The sequence below is a fragment of the Macrotis lagotis genome, chromosome 8 (assembly GCF_037893015.1).
Source record: "Macrotis lagotis isolate mMagLag1 chromosome 8, bilby.v1.9.chrom.fasta, whole genome shotgun sequence".
Classification (NCBI taxonomy): Eukaryota; Metazoa; Chordata; class Mammalia; order Peramelemorphia; family Peramelidae; genus Macrotis; species Macrotis lagotis.
The window spans coordinates 153,105,873-153,129,526 of NC_133665.1; the positions used below are offsets into that span (position 1 = coordinate 153,105,873).

Consider the following 23,654-nt stretch of genomic DNA (forward strand, 5'->3'; position numbering starts at 1 on the left):
CATTCTGAAAGGAGAATGAAATTATAACAGATAATTTTACATTTAAGAAATCAACAAATAGTTCCTATCTGAACTGGGTCTCACACCCCATTTTTATGATTCTTAAATGAAATCATCTTTCTACTGGATCCCCGCATTGTCCAGCATGTTAAGATATCCGAGCAGCTCTCTTTATCTAGCCTGCCAAGTAGTAGAATAAAATGTGCTCATTGATCAGAATATAAAATTACAATTTAGCCTAAATCACTCTTGTGAATGCGAACTGCATTCTGGACAAAGTTGGCAACTGAGTGGACACACAATAGCTGGTGAAAAGAGTTATGGGGAAGAAGGGAGCTGAGAAGAAGGTTGAAAAGGCAGAGGAGTGGAGAGGAGGAAGAGGGAGAGGAGGAAGAAAAGGAAGAGGAGGAAAGAGGAAGAAGAAAAAGAAGGAGGAGGAGAAGGAGGAGAAGGAGAAGGAGAAGGAGAAGGAGAAGAAGAAGAAGAAAAAGAAGAAGAAGAAGAAGAAGAAGAAGAAGAAGAAGAAGAAGAAGAAGAAGAAGAAGAAGAAGAAGCAGGAGGAGGAGGTGGCAAAGGGGGAAAGTCTGGGGAACATCAACGGTTCAATTGTAATAGCAAAGGAAAGAATATTTGTTCACATTTAAGTCATCTAACTAAGAAAGGGCAGGTGGCTTAAGGTTAACCATGAATGATTGTCAAAAAAAAAACCCAACTATGAACTAATTTTTAGAAATATGAGGCTGAATTCAATTAACCTTGTTCTTGTTGGGACTAAAGATCATAATGGAAGAGCCATAATGAACTTAGAAGAGAGCTTTCCAAATGAAGTGTGGTATTTTTAACTAGTATTCAAAGCTACCACACACTACAAATTAGCTCTAATAGCACCCTGCCATAGATGACAGAAGGGGATACTACAGAAAGAGTTGTACAATAACCCTTCAAGAGAGGCTGTGAAAGGAGGGATCATTAAAATGCCCATCAGATTCCCAGAACACTCCCAGAATAACCAGGCAGAGGAATCAAATGCCCGCATTAGGGCTTGCATGAGAGCTAAATTCTTCAATATATGGGTTCTCTTACTTTGCCAAACTAAATTTACTTGATTCACAAATGGACAATGTTCATGTTAAAATGACAAGTTTGATGAAGATATAATTTCTTCTTAGGCAAAAGTAGAAGTCAAGTACCTGGGAGGAAGTTGTCCCAATTAAGTCTACATATTTAGACTCACTTGGATCTTATTAATTCAAGACATAATATGTACACACACACATACACACACATACACACACATTCACATACACACACAATATGTACATATTTCCTGAAGATAGAAGGTTCAAAATTAAGAAAAAATATAGATAGAAAGATAGATACATAGATAGAGATATATGCATAAATATATAATTTATTCATATGTGTATATGTAGGTATGTGTGCATATATTTGTATATATGTATACATACATATACACATATGCATACATACATATACAAATATATCTCACCATGTCTCCATCCTTCACTTGGTACCAAATATAGAGGAGTTGTAAGGGTTTAACATAAATTCTAATTGGATCTTTGGGTATTCAAATCAATCATAGCAACATTTGATTTCCATATATGACATTCATGGCAAGTGGGTATACTAATAATTTCCTGATGGCTTCCAGTGATAGAAACCTATCATCCCAAAAGATAGTCTGGAATTGAAAGCAACTCTATTACAGTGGGAAAGCATACAGTCATTATTCTTCATTTTTTACAACAGAAGCATATGATAAAAATGGGGTCTGGTCACTGGGAAACTTTTTTTTTCTCAGATGCCTCAATCCTTTAAGTACCCCATAGGACCCTAAGCTCGAAACCTAGGTGAGGAGTGAAATCTTGATGGCTTGATCTATTCAGTCTTCATACTGGACACCCATACATATCATTTTGCTCATATCCATACTTTTATACATAGGAATCCTCCACCTGGGATGTCTTTCATTTTTCAAGAACAGTATTAAAACACAGAATTGAACAGAAGGGACTTTGGATTTCATTTAATCCAATCTGCTCATGCTATAGAGGAGGGCAAATGATCCAATACCTTTCTTTGTCAGGATGTAACACATTGTAAGAAGTAGAGGTAGAACTGAATATGGTCACTCTTACTTCAAAGTCATCATTCTAAAAAGGAAATGAGAAAGGAAAGCCTTTATTCCATTCTCTGACCAGCAAGGAAGCTGATTTTAGGCAATCAAGAATCATTTTCTGATTCCAGAAGAGACAACCTCCTACCACAATCTGTAAGCTTTGGATCACAAGTAGAGCCATAGCATGTGAATATAACTTCCTTGAGGTAAAAGGTTATTGCTTTTACTCTCTTTAGTTTGCTTTACATAGAAATTGTCAGATAGAAGACATTTAATTAATATATGTGATCAATTGATGAGAGTTCTCCCAGTTTGGAAGATCAAGTGTTATTTATGTTCTTTCCTTCTAAAGATTCCAAAGAGATTCAGTGTTCTGTAAACAAAAAAAAATTATAGGGTCATCCCTCTGAATCTAGCATATTACTAAGGGGCAGTTAGTAAATGGATATGAGAGGTGGCAAGACAAAAATGAAATAGAGATCATGGAAGATTTTTAAAATAAACATGAAGATCCATACCCTGTTCTTTTCTCCAAAGATAATAGACTTGCCATAAAGATTAATATGCCACAAGTCAAAACTTTAACTTAAGACCAAATTTATAGGAGAACAGAAAAGACAAAGACAAGGAACTGAGCAAGCCATAACCAAAGCCTGCATATTCTACCTAGTGACTGAAATGGCATATCAATCAACAGAGAAAATAAGAGAAAGATGATCAGAATTATATTCATGCCACATATGCCACATGGGATTTCTTATTTTATATTTGTCAAATATGTTTATCATGTATATGGTTACTTTCTTAAAACTATTACATATGGAAATAATGAATTATCAGGACTTCTCTGATTCCATACGTATGGAACTATTATCCAACCCCATGAACATGTGGTCTCATGACTTTTGCTTTACTAACATGATCCTTGACCAATAGGTGCCAAATATAAATATTGCTAGAGGAACTAAATCATGTCAATCTTGCCATATGACTATAAACAAAGAGAGAAGATAGATAGAAATAGAAGTAAGTGGAAAGATGGTTCATGAAACTCCTTGGAGAAGTAAAGAAAAGAGAGAGGTTTTATCAAATACCTCAAATCTAAATAAAATTGATGGTTTGATCTATTCAGTCTTCATACTGGACACCCATACATATCATTTTGCTTATATCCATACTTTTATACATAGGAATCCTCCACCTGGGATGTCTTTCATCTTTCAAGAACAGTATTAAAACACAGAATTGAACAGAAGGGACTTTCTATGTATAAAATAAAATCTAAATAAATATTATATCATGGGATATTTGATCATAATGAATTATATAACAAGTTATAAGCATTTGCAAAAAGATCACCATGAAAATAATTGCTTCATTAATTAGTGCTAGTTGCTGAGGACAAAATGGTAGAAAAAAATTCTATGAAGATCCTTTTAAGACCTTTGATATCAATATGTATACTACTACTTGGTTGATGATGATGATGATGTTTGTCCTTCATTTTTGAAGAAGACCTTGACAACAGGAGAGGTGATGTCATGGCAGGCAGATGACCTGTATTTGAATGAGGAGAGGATGTGCTAAGTCACTAGCCTCACTTTCTCCTCCAGAGCCATCTGGGTCCAGTGGTCAGATATGGTCAGATATCTAAGGCAACTGGAGATAATGCTGGATTTGAGGAAATCAGGAATAAGTGACTTGCCAAAGATCACATAGCTAATAAGTGGCAAGTGTCTGAGGTTGGATTTGAACTTCCATTTTATTGACTCCTAGGCCAGTGTTTTATCCAGTGAGCCACCTAGATGTCCTTGATACTAGGATACTTTAAGAAGAAAGCTGAGGGGCGGCTAGGTGGCACAGTAGATAAAGCACCAGCCCTGGAGTCAGGAGTACCTGGGTTCAAATCCAGTCTCAGACACTTAATAATTACCTAGCCGTGTGGTCTTGGGCAAGCCACTGAACCCCATTGCCTTGCAAAAACCTAAAAAAAAAAGAACAAAGCTGAGGATAAAGAGAAATATTATGGGAAATATACTTCTAGAGAAAGAAAAGAACTTGAACAATTTGAGAACAGGCAGATCATTCATTAATGATAGATGCTGTGAAGTCTTTGAAAGACTGATGTTTAAGACAAAAAGCATAGCAAGGGTCTAGGAAAAAAAAGATGAGGGAGAAAGTATCACCAACTACTGACCTATATGCTGCCCTTTTCCATTATCCAAAATATTTCTGAGGACAAAGGATGAACGCAATTTGAGGGCATCCTCAATGACTATACTAGTAGGGTAAGCACAGATTTCCACAGCCAGTATTCAATAATAGACTATCATATAATTGATTGGAAATAGAATATAGGCCCATCACATTTATTGCTGATTATGAAAAAAAGTTTAGCTCAATAGAACAAAACCACCTTATTTGTTCATTCATATTAATGTATTTACCACCCATATTTTAAGATCATTCAAGCTAACTTAGAAGATCTAACTTTGGAAAAACCTCATTCAGGAGGTCTTTAATAATAAATAAGTGTAAAATAAGTCTCTGAATTGAAGAAATAAAACACAGAGTCCATATTGAGGAGGAATACTTTTTAAGGGTGAGGTTCTTTAGGCATTTTTTTTCCTTTTAGAAATGAAAATCTTCAAGTCTCAGAAAATGGCAGAATTTAAAGAAAGTTCAAGATCTATTAGAAAAGAAAATTAATGGAGAAGATAGGAACTTTTAAGTTTTTCCTCAGCTTGTAAATGTTTGTCCTTCACTCTTGAAGAAGACCCTGACATAGTGAGGTAATGCCATGACAAGTACATGAATTCAATTTGAAGGGGGGTGGGGGCTATGCTATGCTATGCTAAGTCACCAGTCTTTTCTCCAACAGAGCCATCTGGGTCCAGTAGTCAGATATGAATCAGAATGATGGGTGACGACCCTGGATACAAGGCAATCAGGGTTAAGCGACTTGCTCAAGTTCACACAGTTAGGGTCAAGTGTCTGAGGTCACATTTGAACTGTTGTCCTCCTGACTCCAAGGGCATTACTTTATGCGGAACTTAAATTGCAAGCTACAGTTTACAGTGTTTATATAATTTTCCATTCCTGTTTTCCCCACTCTAGATTCTTGTGCATTAACTTTAAAATTGAGATAATTACCCTACTTTCAACTCCCTCCTGAATTTATGTTTGAAGTCAGAGATTTTCTGGAGATTCCTTTTTAAAAATATCATTATGTAACTATGTTTTTTGTGTACATATATATATTATGTATACATATATGTGTGTATATGTGATGTGTGTATACACATAAATATGGTTACATGATGATAATTATATATCTATATCCATCTATATGTATACATGCATATATCTGTATATATATATATATATATATATATATATGAATCCTAAGCCTGACTCAATGGGTCTTATTCACCTGCTTGTATTCACAGAATCTTGTGCATATAACCAGGTGATAATGAGGAGATAAAGCCTAGCTTTTTCCTGAGAGGCAGGTCTGAACATTATTTATTGGTGGGCAAGTGATTGCTGTTGTCTTTTACTGGATATAAAGTCAAACTAAACACAATAAAAAAGAAAGCTCATTTTAAATCACAGGATGGATTTAATGGTATCTTTTCACATAAATATACAAAGGAATGCAATTCAATTTAACAAACATTTATTAAGCATATTAAGATATACCAATTACTGTGTTAGGAACTCAGACAAAAAAATTCACGCAAAAATATGATTCTGTCTCCAAGGAACTAAGACTGGACTTAATAGTAGATATATGAATGAAAAATTAAATCTAAAATAAATGCAAAATTATTTATATTCATTAAATCTCTGCGTTGCTGAACACACAAGAGCAAATACATCATATATTTAAGATATTAAATATGGTGCTTTTTGGTTAATTTTTAATTTGTATTATCAAAGTTATGATTTTTTCCCCAAACAATTCCTTATGTTTTCCCTACCTGTGGAGGTAAGTCTAGTATAGTCTTAGTGAATTATCTGGCAGCAATAAGAAGCTATAACTGCCTGAGGTTAGGAAACTGGTTCATAAGACCAATGAGATTCATGATGCTGCTTCTAAAGACTTTAAATACAGGTAGATGAGAAAGGAATAGAGAATAAGGAATATAGAGACATAAGTAATATAGAAATGGTTCGATTCAAAGTTTTCTGACTTCTATTGAAACACAATTTGCAATATGTTATGGAGGTGTAACAAATTGCTGAAATATTTAGATTTGGATTTTGTTTTTAACCAAAATTGGCCACTTGACGCTGGGTAATCACTCTACTTCTCAGTGTTCTGGATGCCCCTCTAGAATGAGAAATTACAGAGCTAATATCCTGCCAACATTTGTAGGGAAACTCTCAAGTTTCAAGAGTAGCATAGAGGGAGAAATTTATAGGTTTGATTAAAATAATAACAACAACTACAATAAATTGTACAGCTAGCTTCTCCATGTGTTTATTTTGCATTTAGGAATTTAATGAATATAAATTGTTTTATATTTACTTTCTATATTTTCTATCTCTTCACCTGTGTGTGAGGCAGCAAGGGAAAAAGAGAGCTGGCATTGATTGATATCAGGAAAAATCTGGGCTCAAATCTCACCTCTGGAAAATATTAGTTGTGTGAAGTTGGATCATGCACTTAATCAGTCAGTGCTCCAGACTAGAGGAATCAAACACAAAGCTGTACCCTGTGCTTTAGAGTGCTCCCTGGACCATATTAAATGTAATTGGGGTGAGGGGTAGGGATGGAGCTAAGATGGCAAACTAAAGGCAGGAAGTCACCTGAATACTCATAAATTTCCCTCCAAACAGCTTTAAGATAACACCTTAAATTGAATTTGGAAGCAACAGAGTCAAAAAAAATCAGGGTAAAATAATTTTTTCAGCCCAAGACAATGTAGTATGTTGGCAGGAAAAGTCTTTCTGCTAAGGTGGTTGTTGGGTAAGGAGAATAGTGTATACCCCAACAATGTGTTGAAGTAACACAAATTTCAGGTGTTAGGGGTAGCTACAGTAGTGGTAGTAGCACTGTCAGCAGCTTTCAACCCATAGATCCATACATGTTAAGGCATCAGAAAGAGAATCCAATACTTGTTGCTTTGCATGGTGAGCCTGTCCACGTAACAGTTGAAGGGCAATGAAGAGCAGTTTCAGGGAGCATGGGCCCTGGAACAGTTCCAGGGTAGAAAAAAGTGTTTAAGGTCCCTCACAAGAGTGCAGGGACCCTTATGTCAATCCCAAGATATTCAAAAATATTACTGTATAGAAGCAGAAGAGAGCAAGGGCTTAAGTCACAGACCCAGGACCGAAAGGAATGTCTTGGATTAATTTATTGAAGATAGACTGAGGAATATACTCCAAAGAAAAACAGTTTGTTAACAATGACACGTATAACTAAAAAAAAAAAACAGGTCAGATTGGCCACTTTAATAATACCAGAAACCTTACTTCATTGACACATAAGAAAAAAAAAATAAAGCATGTCTTGGTAGTTTTGAAATATTATGATGGGCTATAGTAAGAAATTGGATTATATTCAGGTTAGGTTAATCACCCAGCTTTCTGACAAGGGATGTTAATTATATTATGGGATCCATTTACATCTTGTAATCTTTGTTGAGTGATCAAAACTATCAGACTTGTTATCTCATGGAAGAGGAAAAAAAATCTCTCCTAATTTCAAAAGGACTGACAAGGACAAACAACTTTTCTTTTGGGGGATGGTACCATTAATATTTTGGGACTTTAAGATAACAAACTGGTGTCTGAGAGCTGAAGGTATGACCGATAACAACTTTTCTTTTATACCTTGAAATTAACTCAGAGAGAAAGATCATTTACTGAACTCAACTCAAGTATATAGAATGGTGGCTCTAGGCAGAAGAAGATATAATTATAAAATTAATATAGCATAAAATCAGTTACATTGTAGAATCAATACAGCTGAAATCAATAGAGTAGAAATTCAAGTTACTATTAATTTTTATCTTCTCAGGAGTGACAGCACTTGTGGCCATTGGGGAAGAGGGGCCCTGGTCATAGCTCCAAGTCTGACAACAGTGTTTATGATCACTCACATAGGAGTAGGGGCCAGTCTTATTAAACACAGATAAAAATAAGGGCTACTAAATCATACATAAAGATTCCAATGGGTACCTACTGACAGTTTTTAAATGTAATATTATTTATTTTTACTATATTTTTTATTTTGTTAAATGTTTCCCAATTATATTTTAATCTGTTTCTCTTGCATTCAGGAATATTATGACTTCTCTAAGGTTATGCTTATCTGTATTAGAGAGGGGTTTCTTTCTCCAGAAATAATAATAAAATTATAGATCCAGTTCCTATCCCATCCTTTCTAGTGAAACAAATGAAAAAAACTAAAGTTAATGACTTTGTGAAAACTTTATTTTCCTTTTGCAATTCTGAACTAGAATGTGGGTCATCAGCCTTTGAAGCTGGGTAATCAAACAAAAAGTAGATGAAGGGGGTTATATGGAGGCAGATGTACTGGATTCAAATTCTAGTGCTGCATTTTACTACTCATTTGAGTGTAAGTTAGTTAATGTCTTTCTGTCAGAGATTTCTCAAAAAATGAAAGAGAGGGGAGTTCCGCCAAGATGGTGAAGAGAAGACAGGCACTGTGTTAAGCGCTCTCTTGTGTCCCCCTCAAATAACATGAAAGAAACCTCTTAAAAGAAACTCGATCAACAAGACCCAGAAAAAGAAGCTAGGAGGAGGACACCTAACCACAAGGTCTGTCTCAGGGGAACGTGGGTGAACTGGGAGAATAGAGGGTCAGAGCAGGGACAGCAGTGGGGGAGCCAAAGTTCCGGTGTTAGCTGCAGAGACTTTGGTGAGAGGCTGGTGGAGAACCAACTTTAGCCATAGTCTTGGTCCAGGGGGAGGGGAGGTCTGAACACTTGGAAATCTTCCAGCTCTGTGCAGGACCTGTGTTGCATACTTTTGGAGCATTCTTCCAGGGACAAACAGTACCTGCCCACCCCACTCCTATCCCCCCAGGCATAGGTGTGGACTAAGGACCACACTTAGCTGAAAGCCCAGATTGGCTTCCAGCCCTTTGTTCAAGGTCCACTCAGACCCTGCTGCCCCTCCTCCTGTCCTCTTTACTCCCTCCAGGACTGGGAGAGGTCCAGAGCAAGCAACTAGCATCCCCCACTGGCTGGGCCTTGGAATTACTAAGCCAAGTGAACAAAGCCTCTTAGGATCTTCAAAAGCAAACCTCTTAGAGCCAGCGCCTCTCCCAACATAAGATCCTAGAAAAATGAAGAAAAAACAGCCAACAGGGGGAACCCATGGAGAAATATTTAGAAGGATCAGATTCTAACCCAGAGAGATTTAGCACTTCTGAAGAGAATATGAATTGGTCTCCAGCCCAGAAAGACTTCCTTGAAGAATCAGGAAGGAGTTTAAAAATCAATTGGAAAAATTGGGAAAAGAAACTTAAGAGATAATTAACACATTGCAAGAGAAAATTAATATTTCACAACAAGAAAACAAAACATTGGAAAATACAATCGAACAAATACAAAATGAGACTAATTCTCTCAGATCCTCAATGGGGCAAATGCAAAAAAGAAATTAAATCTCTCAAAACTACACTTGAACAAATGGAAAACTCCTTCAAAAATAAAAGCTGACCAATTGGAAAATGAGTTGCAAAAGGTAAATGAAGAAGATTCTTCTCTAAAAATAAAAATGGAATCTGTAGAAACTAATGACTTTATGAGACAGTAAGATCCTTTAAAACCAAACCAAAAGATCAAAGAAATAGAAGAAAATGTAAAATACCTCATCAGCAAAACCACTGACCTTGAGAACCAATTGAGAAGGGACAATTTGAAAATTATAGGACTTCTTGAAAACATTGAGGAGAAAAGAAGCTTGGATTTGATATTACAAGATTTAGTGATGGAAAACTGCCTTGATATCATGGAACCAGAGGGAAAAATAGTTATTGAAAGAATACATCAATCCCCTCCAGAAAGAGATCCTAAAATGAAAACACCAAGAAATGTTGTGGCCAAATTCCAGAACTATCAGATAAAAGAGAAAATCCTGCAAGCAGCCAGATAAACAATTTAAATACCAAGGAGTCACAGTAAGGATTATGCATGACCTGGCTGCATCAACATTAAGGGATTGAAGGACCTGGAATGAGATATTCCAAAGAGCAAAGGAGCTAGGAATGCAGCCAAGAATCCACTATCCATTAAAGCTGAGCCTTCTCTTCCAGGGGAAAATATGGACATTTAATGAAATGGGAGACTTCCAACATTTCCTGATGAAAAGAACAGAGCTAAATAGAAAATTTGGACATCAAACAAGAGGCTCAAGAGACATATGGAAAGAGTCCTAAAGTCAAGATGCCTGGAGATGGCCTTGGGTACAGTGGATGACTTGGCATTGAAAATGTCTGACCAAGCTCTAAACACTCTCCAGCACCTGCTTCAGCTGCCTATATAGTGGTTGGAAGATATTGTTTTCATCTACCTATTCCTATAGGAGTCTTAAAATACTTGTAATAGATATCCTCATAATAAACCTGGTTAAGCCCATGTGGTGAGAAAAATGGGTTTGTCGTTCCAGAGATGAGAGATGGATGAAAAGTGGATACCAGAGGTGGATAAGCAGCCCTGAAAAGGGCAAGTCCCCAAACAAGTACTAATCAGAATGAGGTGAGCAGAACCAGGAGAAAAATTCATACAATTGCAATTATTTTTTTTGTTGTTTGTTGTATTTTTGTACAAGACAAACAACTTTGAAAGATCTGAGAACTCTAATCAGTCCAATAGCCAGTCATAATTCCTAAGGACTCAGGATGAATTGAAGCATGTTACCTAACAGCGAGGTGATACAATCACAGTGCAGACTGAGACATATTTTTTTGGACATGACCAATTTATGACATGATTTTACTTGATTATACATATTTGCAATGAGACCTTTGATTTGTTTTGTTTTTTGTTTTTGTTTTATCCTTAGGCTGTGTGGGAGGAAAGAAACAGATCCTTGAAAATAAAATAAATTTTTAAAATAAAAAAAAAATGAAAGAGAGGGTAATAAATCTAAGTTAACTTCAAGTCCTAAACCTGCGTGAAAGATGTTCATTTAGCCTCTCAGGTATTTTTAAGAATGAAAGAGAAAAACCACAGAAATTGAGGTTTGGAATGGTTCTTAGTGCTCATCTGGATCAAACAATACTCAGAATAACTTAAAGCCAACAATAACAGATGTCCCATCACGAATAAGACAGTCAGATCCATTTTCAAACAATTTTTCTAAGGATTTTTCTCTAGTCTAATCTAAATTAACCTTTGTAATTTCCATCAATAATTACTGGTTCTGCCCTCTAGGTCAAAGAGAACAAGTCTAAATCTTTCTCCATTTAACAACCATTCAAATATTCAAATATGGTTCTGATGTTCCATCTTTCCCTCTTGTTTTCTACATTCTAAAAATTCCTACTTCCTTCAATTGATCCTAATATAGTATAAGTTCAAGCTTTTTAGTGATTTTAGTTGCCCCTCTCAACAATCTCCATTTCACTATTAACCTTTTCTAAAGTGCATTCTCCAGATGAGGTATGACAAGGACAGAATGCATTGTAACTCACCTTTTTATTGCTGGAAGTAAAGTTATTCTTAATACCACCCAATATTGCATCCATTTGTTTGGTTTTCACCTCATACTGGTGACCTATATTGAACTTTCAGTCCACTACAACCTTTAGATCTTTTTCAGAAAAACAAAATAAAATTATTTTCTCACCATCTTTTCCCCATTTTATACTAGTAAATTTTTTTTATTCAATTTTAAGGCTTTTGATTTATCCTCATTGAATTTCCTCTCTTCAATTTAACCCAGTGCTCTGTTAGGCTTTTTTTTTGAAGCTTGACTCTATGATCGAGTGAAAAAAGCTATCTCTCCCAGTTTTCTGTCATCTGCAAATTTGATAAGCATTCCATTTATGCTTTTATACCTAGAATGACTTTGGAGGTAGATAACTCAGAAACAAGAACCTAAGGGGAATTTTCAACAAAAAAGTCAAATTTTAAATATTAGAAGCTCCACCTGATACCCAAAGATTAAAATGGAGGAGATATCCAAGTATACTGATCTTTTAGGTGTCGTTTCTACTTTATCATTTCTAAGGTGAAATAGGGGCCCAGATACAAGTCTAGGTAAATAAGCAGGAAGGCAAGTCTCATCTATGGAGGTAAATGAGTCTTAAAATCAGTAGTGTCAAAAAAATAAAAAATAAAAAAAGAATCAATAGAGAAAATACAAAAGGACAGAGAAGTTTAAAGTGGTTTATCTGAAATTAAAGTAATAAAAATTTCCAGGGTAATGAGTCAGGGTTCTATTGGTCTTTGAAGGACAACCTAAAAGTGAGAGTAGTAGTATTTGAAAATTAAGTAGTCAAAAGTCCTTTCTTAGTCAAAGTGTTGGTAGTTCTTTCTTTTTCTCTCCTCATTTCTGATTTAAAAACTTAAACTTATTCAAATCTTTTGGATTGAAGCAGGCAAAAGCAAAGACCTTAAATATATCTTAAAAACTATGTCAGGAATCAATTCAACCAGAATATATTTAAGAGATACATTGTTGTAGGTATTTTTTAAGTTGCTAGAGCTATAGAGATGATTATACCTCTTCCTCCTCCTCCTATTACTACTACTACTACTACTACTACTACTACTATTACTACTACTACTACTACTACTAATAATAATAACTACTTGTATATTATTACTACTACTACTATTGCCTCTCTATTTGAATTGGAAAGGAGGAGATATAAAGGCTATTGGGCTTTCAGAAACAAGAAAAAATAACCACTTTGCTAACTCAGTTCCCTTTAATTGCACATAAGATAAGAAACCAAGTTTTAGAAAGTCTGAGATATCTAGCACAATAAATAAATAAAATTGAATTTGGTTTGTCCTTTAAAAGATGGGGAATCAGTTGACCAATAGGGTAAGATCTTGTAGTCTATAGGTTAAAAAAAACAGATTTTTTTTATTGTTTATTTGCATCAAATAGCAAAGATAACTCCTAGGAATTAATTCAAAAATTTTCCTTTTCTTTTTTTTTTTGCTCTCTTTTATTGTAGTGATACTAATTTAAAAACAAACTTAAACAATATATGTGTGTGTGTATGTGTGTGTATGTGTGTGTGTATGTGTGATAGAGAGAGAGTGTGTGTGCAAGGCAGATAATGTATGAAAATATATATTTCTCTACAAAGATAGCACTGGGTAAAGGCAACCAGAATGAGATAAAAAGTAATAGTGATACTAATAAAAGGAAAAATATTAAGCAGCTAACATTTACATAGTAATTTAAGGTTTGCAGATTGGTTTATGTTGATAAAATCATGGGCAGTTAATGAGCAAGCACTAGTTGTAGACAGAAGAAAGGTACATATGTGGTGTTGGATGGTAGACGGGGCATGACCCAATAGCTACGTTTCATTTACCTAGATATTTTGTTTTATTTTATTTTTTAGGTTTTTGCAAGGCAAACGGGGCTAAGTGGCTTGCCCAAGGCCACACAGCTAGGTAATTATTACGTGTCTGAGACTGGATTTGAACCCAGGTACTCCTGACTCCAGGGCCGGGGCTTTATCCACTGCGCCACCTAGCTGCCCCCATTTTCCTAGATATTTACAGTGGCTGACATGTGTATGGACAAGCAACAAATTACCCAGTATTATTTAATATATTTTCATTTGTGTATATGCTCATATGCCATATAGTCATATTGTTTTCCCTGAAAGAATGAGGAGATCCTTAAAAACAAGGATTGTTATGTTATCTGTCTTTGAATATCCACCAACAATCTTGGTATCTAGATGCCAATTAATAAATGTTCTAATGATTTTTTTTGTTTTATTCATACATACATACATTTGGAAAAAGGTCAGGAATATTCTTGTTATCGATATAATAATGGATTGGCAAGAAAACAGCTGAACCTCAGGGGAGCAAGAATAAGATATGACATATGGAATTTTAAGAAAAACGAGAGAGGCCACTAGAGTTAGGCTCTACTTTTCAATCAGAAGACAATAATAAAGGAACTGAAATTGAAAGAGAGTGTGTGTGGGGGGGTAAATTGTCAGCTACTTGGGAATCTTCAAAAACTTCAAAACTCACAGTAACTTATTGGTTGTTAGGATCTCTGTTATTTGATTTAAAGCAGTTTGTTGATAAATAGTTATTAAACATTTATTGTATACAAGTTACTGGCTAATGGCCAGGGGAAAAGTCTTTGCTCTCAAAGAACCTATAGTTAAGTGGGAGAATGAAAAGTAAGGAGGAAAATGAAGGAACCTAAGTGAGGGACAACTGGGTCCGGAATGAAGAGATAACTTCCTGCTCATACCCATTAAATGAATGTTCTGGAAAAAACTGGGCCCAGCTCTTGCCCTTCATAACAGAGGAAGGGAGGTACCCTGATTAAACAATTTTAGCTATCCTTGGAATTCCACAGGTCATAGAAACTGTTGGCATTTGTTCATCAACTAAACATAGTTAAAAGCAGACAGTATGAAAGGAAGAATCTACTCAAGAAAAAAGAACTACTCTGATATTTTACTACTTACTCTGCCAGAAGTGGGATACAGTAAGGTAACAATTGCTAGCTTATTATTAGTAAGCCTAACAATACACATAGCACAAGAGTTAATGTCTTTTATTTCTTGCAAATCACAAAGCTTCTTGAGCTAATCTCCCAGGGAGTGGGATAAATAAAATATCCAAAAAGTCAGCAGGCATTAAAAGAAAAACACCACTGTAATACATTTAAACTACTTTAGAATCTATATTGGAATTTTTAAGGAAGAGGGGAAGGATTGGGAGGTCCAGTTTAATTGGCATTGAATATTCAAAAATGGTAATGAGCTAAGTATTAGAAGCTCTTAGATGTGTATTTCAGGGGAAATTGCATTTGTCCCTGACCTTTGCTTACTCACTATTTGGTCCACACATAATTAACACATTCATAATATAATATAAATGCCATTTATTGATACTGTCCCAAGGGCACCTAGTTATCTAGAAGGATATGGACACATTAACATTTACTGACTCATTTAGCTTATTTCCCACATGATACTCTTTGTCAAGCCTCATAAAATATGTACAAACTGAATAATCTCACCCTAACACAGGGCAGAGGAGATGAGGAACTGAAAGATAAAATTGAAGTGTGTTTCTGTTTCCCTGAATATATCCCCACTTGAGTAATTGATTTCATTGCTGTTCAAAGACATAGCACAAAGACAGTAGATGCTTGACTCATCTTTAGTACCCCAGAATTTCTTGTACCTCAAGATAATTCAATGTCTTTTCAATCAGCCTATCTTGTCTAGTCCCACTTCAGAGCCTGAGAATACTACTGAAAAATGCCTCAGAACCACACAGAACTGGAACAGTCTATCCAGTTACCCTTGCCTCAGTCAAACTAAGACTTCTTAAAAGTCCTAAGTGTAAAAAAAGGTCAACTTTTCCCACTGCATCCACAGTATCCCCAATTATCCTGATCCATGTCTAGCCACTGGACTCAGATGACTCCGGAGGAGAAAGTGAGGCTGGTGACTTTGCATAGTCCTTCCTTACCTAAATCCAAGCCTGGCCTGGCATTACCTCCCTGATTTCATGGACCTTCTCTTTTTTTATGGTCCTTTTTTTTCATGGTCCTTTTTAATAAAGAGGACAACAGATACTTAACACATTCCTCCCCCACCACACCCCCCAGCGGTCCTTGCAAACTCTCTCATCTTTCCTTAAAACCCCAGTAACTTTCCTTTCGTGGGCATCCAAGTGGCACAGTGGAGAGAGTGCCAGTCCCACAGTCAGGAAGACTCATCTTTCTATGTTCAAATATGACTTCAGATATTTCCTAACTATGTGACCTTGACAAGTCACTTAAGCTTGTTTGTCTCATTTTCTTCTATGTAAAATGCATTAGAGTAGGAATCGGCAAATCATTCCAGTATCTTTGCCAATAAAACCCCAGCAGGGGTCATAAAAAAATCCGACAAACTGAAATGATTGAATAACAACTTCCCTCTCCCCATTCATATGATTATATTTTTTAAATTAGAAGATGGCATTAGAACCGCTGAATTTGACCCTTCCATTTTACAAATGAGGAAATGGAAACAAGGAGAGATCACATAGCTTGTATTGTCTGAATTGGAATATGATCCCCAGCCTTCCTGATTGGCTCTCATTGTAAAGCCACACTGGTTTCACTCACTTTATAACATGTTGTGTGTGCTTCTTCTAATGTATCTATTCTGCATTTCTATCCTTAATCTACCTTTTACTCTGAGTGATTTCTAAGATCAATTTATCTGTTAGTGTTATGCTTAGGTATTTGTTCTGATCATTCCCAAACCCCTTGCTTTTTAGTATATTTTATCACCATTTCCACATTTAATTTTTTTTTTTTACCAAAATTAGGGAAACAACAAATTTTGCTTCTATCTACAATTCGGAAAAACTTAAATAGAAAGGAACAAAGAGGTCATCTATCCCAGAACAGCAATTCTTTGTGAAATAGATCTGATGACTTGTCCTGCATCCTTTATTTGAAGATCAAAAATGAGCGGGAACTTCCTTCTCAAGACAGCACATTCTTTTTGGCATAGCTGAACTTTTAGGACCCCCCCCCATCCCCTCATTATGAAGCCTAAATGTATCTCCATGAAACATCTGCCTATTCTTTCTAGTTCTGCTTTCTGGAGGCAAAAAGAGTGATGATGGATGATGAGCAATGGGCAACTAGGTGTGATATCATTTACCTCATACCAATATGACTCAAGTGAGTCATATCTAATCTCTTCTGAAGCTTAAAAGAACAAATTCTTAGAGGTACTTCTGTCCATATTATACAGCTAAAGAAACTGAGGTTCATAAAGTATAAATTAGACAGGTCAAATATTCAGGATATGTTACCAAACCATATTAAAATGTAGTTGGGAAATAATTAAAACCAATATAATAGTTTATAGTTAATTTAATATGTAATTTCTAAGCATTTATGTAGCTACAGAAATCCTTACTTATGGTTTAGTGGACCCATTTCTATTTGGGTTTGATATCACAGGTGAAAATGACCCTAAGGTCACAAATTGTTGCTATTGCTGCTGCTATTTTTCTTTCCTTCATTTTCAAATTGTACCAATGATATCAAATGAATGTTTTGACTTACAAGTGAATTGGATTTAATAAGGCAGGACTGTGTAAAGTCATCAGAGTCTCTACTCCTGAAGATGGTCTCAGATACAATAAATTACTTTCAAAGATGACACTAAAATTAGAAGCAGAATTTGCACCCAGGTCTCTGGGTTTATAAGTCTTAAGTTTGGGACACTGTACTATGATTTATCTCTTGCAAAAGTTCAATCCGTCTTTTACCCAATCCCCTTCAAATATTTGGAGGGCAAGAAATATGGAATTTTTAAAATAGTGATTTATTATGAACTTATTAAATTTCAATACAACTAATTAAATTTGAATTATAACATTTCCCCTTTAGCTAATTTAATTTTAACACCTAAGAAGTTATACCTTTTTAATCATTATCTTTCAATTTCCATTATGAATTTTGATACACTTATTCTCCTTTATTGTTTGTCTGGTTCTATTTTTTTCTTTTCGTTATTTCACAAATATATTTCTGGATTTATTTAATGATCCCCCTACTTAAACATTTTAATTAAATATTTGAATCTCATTGATTTCAGTTCCCCTTTCATTCTTTTTACTGTCAAAGACTTAAAACAATTCTAAATTTACACCTACTGTGACCTGTTTCTTTCTTAATCTCTTATGATCTGAAATCTATCTCCTCTTAATGGTCACTACCAAATCTCTTCTGAGAGGTCAGTAATCTTCCTCAATGCTTCTACAGCATTGTACATATTACAACATTCTGTAGCATGGTATACCATCACTAAAACCTATTCTGAAACTCTCCATTTCCTCTCCATTTCCTCCCCAGCATCATTATCTATCCCTGGGTTTCTTTATAAATACATACATATGCAAACACACACACACACACACACACACATCCATTCCCTTAAGAAACTCATGTACTCCTAAAGTTATAATGATTGCATTTATATAGATAGCTCTAAATCAAGAGTTTTAGCCAGATTTTTCATCCATCACATCTTTCTTTTTAAAATCTCCACTTGAATATCTTCTCATAACTTTAAGTTTAATATGTTAAAAATTAATTCATTCAATTTCTGTACAAACCATTCATCCTTCCTAATTTTTCATGCTTCTGTGAAGGTACAATTTTTCTTCCACTTCTCAAGTTTCCAGTCTCTTATGATTATTTACTACTCCACTGTCTCTCATGTTCCATAGCCAATTTGCAACCAAACCCTGCATGTTCTGGTAAGAGAGCCTAAATTTTCATTCCCAATATTGCTATTATTAGCTTGTTGCCTCTTGTGGGTTACTAAGCATTTTCATCTAATTTTGAACTATCTCAATCTATCCTTTATTATCGTCACGTTAGTCCTTTTAAAATCTATCTTTATTCATGTTATTACTTTTCTCAAGAACCTAGAAAAATTGTTAATGATACAGAATCTTATGAGTTGTCAAAATGCAGTATTTCAGATGAAGGTACTAAATAAATTCTAGTTATAAAGTATTTTATTGTTATTTATTATTTTTATTGTTATTATCCATAGCTAGAGTATATAAGTATTTAGTATGTTCTAATTTATAGCATTGTGGACACAAATCCAAGAAGACTAGACAGTCCTTATCCTCAAGAACCTTACATTTCAAAATGGGAGGGAGAGGATAAGATGTATAAAGGAGGTAGAAAGAATATGGGGGTTGAGGAAATCCCTTCCCAACAGTAAGCAATGCTGTGACACTAAGGGGAAACATTGATTTAATTATTTGATTGAATAGTGAATAGGGAAATGAATAGTGAAATTAGCAATCCCTGAATATTTCACAGGATGGTAGTTTGGGCAAGGGACTCATAAAACCAAAGAGAGCGTCAGAAGATAAATTAACCCCTGTGATCATCTGCTAATATCTTAGTCCAAAGGTTTGTTATGGGATGGAAGTGACCCTAAGACCTTGATTCTTGTAGGTCCTATCAAAGTGGAAAGTTGGACACATGCATCTGTCAATGGAACTTTCAAGAAAGCTTAGACATACTTTGGGCCTGAAGCTATTATCATTATGATTATTTTCTTTAGCTGCCACAAATTATAAACATATTTACAAAGATGTGGATGAGTAGAAATATATCTTGGTCCAGAACAAATTCATGCACATGAAATCTTAACTCTTCTAAAATACCAATATTGTTTACTCTAAAAGACAATAGCTGGATTCCTCATGTGGAAGTACTCAACAATGATTGACATTTCAGTCATTCAGACAAATGCTTTATTTTAGGAATAAGATTACCTAATCATACATTATGAATTGAACTCACATGAATCAATAAATATTTAATAAAACCTACTATTTTCATTACACTGAAAAGTTGGAGATACCAAAGACCAAATGTAGAATAATTCTTACCCTCAAATATTTTATATTCTACTGACTGGATGTGACACATAAACGTAATTATTATATACAACATATTTTGAGCTTGAGAGAGATGATTTCAAATAATTGATGGAAAAGTTTTTAGAACTATCACAAAAATAAAATTGCTTTCTGCGTGATTTTTCAGGGTAAAACTATATAAATACATTATTTTGCTATTAAATAAACATAAACACTAGTTCATCCAAGGAAAATTTTAATGGTAAAATATTTTATTACTTCAAGGATCTGATTCACTCAAGATAGTAATCCTTTTTTCAATATAGCTTTCAATCCCCACCCCTATTTTAGTAAATAGTCTCTTGAAGAAAGTCATTGAAAGTTATTATGATTGAAAATGTAGCCAACACTGTGAGAAGCTTCTCTTGGCTTAGTTACATTATTTCCTGTATAATCAATCAGTCTATTATTTGGTCCATCACAAGGCCTTCCCAACCTGGATGGGAAATCTACAACATAGATTTTGCTGACATAGTCTTTTAAATCCCAGAGTTAGAGACAGTAAGGTGGCACAGAGGATAGAGCAGTGAGTTTGGTGGTCTTGAGTTCAAATCTGTGTGTGACTCTGGGCAAGTTACTTAACCCCAGTTGTCTTCCAAAACAAAAACAAAAGAATGTAAGAGTAGAATTTATGATGAACAAGAGTAGAATTTTAGCCTTTAATTTTAATATGTTTGAATATTCCATGCTTTACAAATGATTCATTTATTATGTTAATCAGTACATTCATTGTGTTTGATAAGATACTTTGCATTTATGACATAATGGCTTTACATTTGTCCCTAGCATTAAGAAGATCTTGGTTCAAGTGTTGTCTTTAACACATACTAGCAATGTGATTGGGGAAAAGTCATTTTACCTCATGTAATCCATGCCAGGAGTGTCAATCTGAAAAAAGAAACGTATCCAAAGGCTGCCTATTGACTTAGAAAACCACAAATTGATATTATCTATGTTGTATTGTAGTTTTCTTTATTTTGTTAGAGATTTCCTAATTCTTCCCAATAAAGCAGAGGTATCAAACTTTTTTGATAGCTTGAAGAGTTTGATATCATTGCTTTAAGACAGTGGCATCAAATTCAAAGAGAAATGGAATCATACATGAGAATCTCTGCTGCCTCAAAGGAACTTAGAAAATCATATATGATTATACATTGCATTTTATAATAATATTTCAATATATTAATATCTTTTTTATTCTGTTTGGGGCATAATTGGGAGTGTTATGGTTACATGTTACTTGCAAGAGAGTATTTGATACCTCTGTGTATATGATCATATATTCCTATAGACCTATAATATAAAAGTACATAAAAATGAAGATTTATACACACATATATCTATTTATGTATCTATCTAGTATTCTACAAATATATGGGAGGAAGGGAGGAACAAGGGTTACATTAAAAAAGCAGTAATGCCCCCATTTTGCCTTAATTCATCATTTTGCAAAACTTTCAGATGCTAGTAACACCTGATTGAAATCAGAGACTTTCAGAGACAATAATACACCCTCTCCCAAAGCTCATCACAATTAAGAAATGTCACAGGACTACTACTCTTCTCTTACCTTAATGTCTTCTTATCCCTTCACCAGTAAGAAACAAGATGTCTCAATCCTTACATCCATTGTTTTCCTCTCCATGCAAATAATGTTGAAAGCATTGAAAGCATCTTTGACTATTGAAAGGCTTGAACTTGAATTATCTCTGAAACCACATGTATTGCTTTATGAATCATCTGAATATAACTACTCAAGTTCTTTATTCCACTGTAACACGAAGGAAGGAAAAGAAATGAGGAATGGATTTATTTCTAGCCCATCTAAGGTGTTGTCATCCATGTGATATGAAAAAAAAGCTAGGGGATTGCTTTCAGGAAACTGCAGAATTATTGGTTTACTATGTGTTTGGGAGAAGATTCTTTCCATTGATTCTATAGTCAAAACTTCCAGTATCTTTAAAATGCACAACTTAGAAATGGTCAGGGTCTTTGCCAAATTCATTATTTAGTCATTTTTTCAGTCATCCCTAACTCTTTGTGACCTCATTTGAGGTTTCCTTAGCAACTATACTAAAGTAGTTTGTAATTTCTTCTTTAACTTATTTTATAGATGAGGAAGCTGAGGTGAAGTGACTTGTCCAGCCTCACTCAGTTAGTAAGTGTCTGAGTCTAGATTTGAACTCAAGTGCTCCTGACCCCAGACTTTCTATTGACTGTGACATCTAATTGTGAGGGAAAAATGATCCCTTCCAATCACAGGTAAAGAGAACATGTAGCAAGGGGTAAGGTCCTCAGGGATGTGTTCACTCCGCCCTTACTCTTAGACTTTGTGTCCCTGATAAAGAAGCCTCAGCCTTTTGTCTTCCTTTTTCCTCTTTATTCTAAGTACAAGGAGTGAATGGAACTTGCTTTGTTGTCTGAAATTACCAGTCATATAAATCTTACAATCCAGGAATCCATATGTTGCATCTCTTTGGGAATGGGTCTGGACTGGTCCCACTATCTGTACTTCTGAATCTGGGAGCACCTAGACTTAGAGTCAAAAAGACATGAGTTCACATCCACGTTTAGACATTTAGCAGTGGTGTAATACCGGAAAAGTCACATAATCTCTAATTCAGTCTCCTCATCTATAAAATGGGAATAATAGCACCAATAACATTAGGTTGTTGTGAGAATCAAATTTATTAAATCATTGCAACAAGAGGAAGAAGGAGGAAATGCAATAAAATAAATGACTCTTGTGGTCTGCTGTCAGTAGTGACAATCTACAGAACAATATTTGGGGCTTCGAACCAAAAAAGGTCTATACTGGCAGTTTTGAAATTAAAATTACTGAGACTAATATTATCAAGGAACTAAGCCAAACTGTGACTCCCATTCTCCTGCCCCCCCCACCACATATACTCCAGATCAAATTATATACTAGGAACTACTTTTCCAAAATTTTGAGAGAAATTTTGTATGGGTTTTTCTCTATATAGCTTTGAAATTAGACCTCTTTGTAAAAATTAATTTTATAGAACATGGCGACAAGGAATGAGGATGCTGGTCATTGAGTCATTCCATGTGTAGAAGAAAGTGATCCTTTAACCTTTTCATAGTGCTCATGAATAAAATGACAAATATGGAAGAGGAGGGGAAAGGGGAAGGGTGGGAGGGTGGAAAAGAAGAAGGGGGGAGGAAGGTATTATAGAATAGTGGATCAAAAGCCATTCTCAGAGTTAAGAAGACAATGGTTTATATTCCTGAAACCTCTGACTCATAGTAGTTATGAGACTCAAAAAGCCATTTAACCTTAAATCCACATCACTCATAAAGATGGAAAGTTTCAAAAAAAATTGCTGATCTGAACAGGGGAGTTTCCTTATGCAGAACAAATAACTATGAAGGACATGTGAAGAAAGATGCTATCTGTATCCGGAGAAAGAATGGATAAATAGAAATATGTATAGAGTTAGAGAGATAGAGAGAGAGAGAGAGAGAGAGAGAGAGAGAGAGAGAGAGAGAGAGAGAGATGTAGAGATACCTATATATATATGCCTTATATATGTATGCTTATGTGTATATATCTATCTCTATATCTATAGGTATCGCTCTATCATCTATGTATCCATTTCTCTATCTTTATAACCATACCTATTGGCATTTAATTGTAGTCATCTCTGAAACAGGGAGAAAGGAAGAAGAAAAATAGGGTAAAATGCGAATTTACATGATAACTTTGTTGTGTCTTTAAAAGAAATATCCATTTGTACATAATGAATTTGAAGCTTCATGTGCAATCATTTTTATTGTACTTAGTGAAAATTCTTTGTTTCAGAAATTAATCAAAATAAATT

At 34.9% G+C, this 23,654-nt stretch overlaps 1 long non-coding RNA gene across 2 annotated transcripts in view; it reads right to left on the reverse strand.

The window, feature by feature from the left end:
- The window catches only part of LOC141495000 (uncharacterized), a 297,108-nt gene extending 275,353 nt beyond the window's left edge, over nt 1–21,755 (reverse strand). For both annotated transcript variants that reach the window (XR_012470620.1, XR_012470621.1), the window contains exon 1: nt 21,380–21,755. This is a non-coding gene — a long non-coding RNA (uncharacterized LOC141495000). The remainder of the gene's footprint in view (nt 1–21,379) is intronic.
- Between the last annotated feature and the right edge of the window lie 1,899 nt (nt 21,756–23,654).